At 53.9% G+C, this 1,885-nt stretch overlaps 1 non-coding gene across 1 annotated transcript in view; it reads left to right on the top strand.

The window, feature by feature from the left end:
• Window positions 1-332: 332 nt before the first annotated feature.
• Window positions 333-1,885, top strand: part of LOC126439752 (small subunit ribosomal RNA) — a 1,910-nt gene continuing 357 nt past the window's right edge. Inside the window, exon 1 of the ribosomal RNA XR_007581364.1 lies at window positions 333-1,885. This exon is cut by the window's right edge and continues 357 nt beyond it. This is a non-coding gene — a ribosomal RNA (small subunit ribosomal RNA).

The raw sequence follows: 1,885 nt of genomic DNA, 5'->3' as shown, positions 1-1,885 counted from the left end.
CGTAGGTGGCGCGTGTTGTCTCCCGCCGGCAATGCCACGACAGCACGCTCCCGGGCCTCTGTCGGCAGCGGCAAGCTCAGTTGGGAGCACGGGTGGTCGCACCTAAAGCGTCTACTCGCCAAACCCCGGGCGATTGCGCCTCTCTCGAACCCGACCAAGTACTTAGGACGGCGCTGCGCGCCGCCGGGACCTGAGAGGGTTTCGAGGTGTATGGTGCAGGGGAGCTCAGCCTCCTCCTGTTTGCAGAATAATTGAGCGGACGCTTGCGTGTTCGCGCGGGCCCCCGGGACACACTCCCGGGCGGCCGGCTGCTCAGCTCTAGTTGACGCAGCTCCCTGGTTGATCCTGCCAGTAGTCATATGCTTGTCTCAAAGATTAAGCCATGCATGTCTCAGTACAAGCCGCATTAAGGTGAAACCGCGAATGGCTCATTAAATCAGTTATGGTTCCTTAGATCGTACCCACGTTACTTGGATAACTGTGGTAATTCTAGAGCTAATACATGCAAACAGAGTCCCGACCAGAGATGGAAGGGACGCTTTTATTAGATCAAAACCAATCGGTCGGCTCGTCCGGTCCGTTTGCCTTGGTGACTCTGAATAACTTTGGGCTGATCGCACGGTCCTCGTACCGGCGACGCATCTTTCAAATGTCTGCCTTATCAACTGTCGATGGTAGGTTCTGCGCCTACCATGGTTGTAACGGGTAACGGGGAATCAGGGTTCGATTCCGGAGAGGGAGCCTGAGAAACGGCTACCACATCCAAGGAAGGCAGCAGGCGCGCAAATTACCCACTCCCGGCACGGGGAGGTAGTGACGAAAAATAACGATACGGGACTCATCCGAGGCCCCGTAATCGGAATGAGTACACTTTAAATCCTTTAACGAGTATCTATTGGAGGGCAAGTCTGGTGCCAGCAGCCGCGGTAATTCCAGCTCCAATAGCGTATATTAAAGTTGTTGCGGTTAAAAAGCTCGTAGTTGGATTTGTGTCCCACGCTGTTGGTTCACCGCCCGTCGGTGTTTAACTGGCATGTATCGTGGGACGTCCTGCCGGTGGGGCGAGCTGAAGGCGTGCGACGCGCCTCGTGCGTGCTCGTGCGTCCCGAGGCGGACCCCGTTGCAATCCTACCAGGGTGCTCTTGAGTGAGTGTCTCGGTGGGCCGGCACGTTTACTTTGAACAAATTAGAGTGCTTAAAGCAGGCAAGCCCGCCTGAATACTGTGTGCATGGAATAATGGAATAGGACCTCGGTTCTATTTTGTTGGTTTTCGGAACCCGAGGTAATGATTAATAGGGACAGGCGGGGGCATTCGTATTGCGACGTTAGAGGTGAAATTCTTGGATCGTCGCAAGACGAACAGAAGCGAAAGCATTTGCCAAGTATGTTTTCATTAATCAAGAACGAAAGTTAGAGGTTCGAAGGCGATCAGATACCGCCCTAGTTCTAACCATAAACGATGCCAGCCAGCGATCCGCCGCAGTTCCTCCGATGACTCGGCGGGCAGCCTCCGGGAAACCAAAGCTTTTGGGTTCCGGGGGAAGTATGGTTGCAAAGCTGAAACTTAAAGGAATTGACGGAAGGGCACCACCAGGAGTGGAGCCTGCGGCTTAATTTGACTCAACACGGGAAACCTCACCAGGCCCGGACACCGGAAGGATTGACAGATTGATAGCTCTTTCTTGATTCGGTGGGTGGTGGTGCATGGCCGTTCTTAGTTGGTGGAGCGATTTGTCTGGTTAATTCCGATAACGAACGAGACTCTAGCCTGCTAACTAGTCGCGTGACATCCTTCGTGCTGTCAGCGATTACTTTTCTTCTTAGAGGGACAGGCGGCTTCTAGCCGCACGAGATTGAGCAATAACAGGTCTGTGATGCCCTTAG

This window comes from Schistocerca serialis, unplaced genomic scaffold (assembly GCF_023864345.2).
Source record: "Schistocerca serialis cubense isolate TAMUIC-IGC-003099 unplaced genomic scaffold, iqSchSeri2.2 HiC_scaffold_1341, whole genome shotgun sequence".
Taxonomy (NCBI): domain Eukaryota; kingdom Metazoa; phylum Arthropoda; class Insecta; order Orthoptera; family Acrididae; genus Schistocerca; species Schistocerca serialis.
Note: the sequence above shows the minus strand (reverse complement) of the source record. Positions and strands in the feature narration are given on the sequence as shown.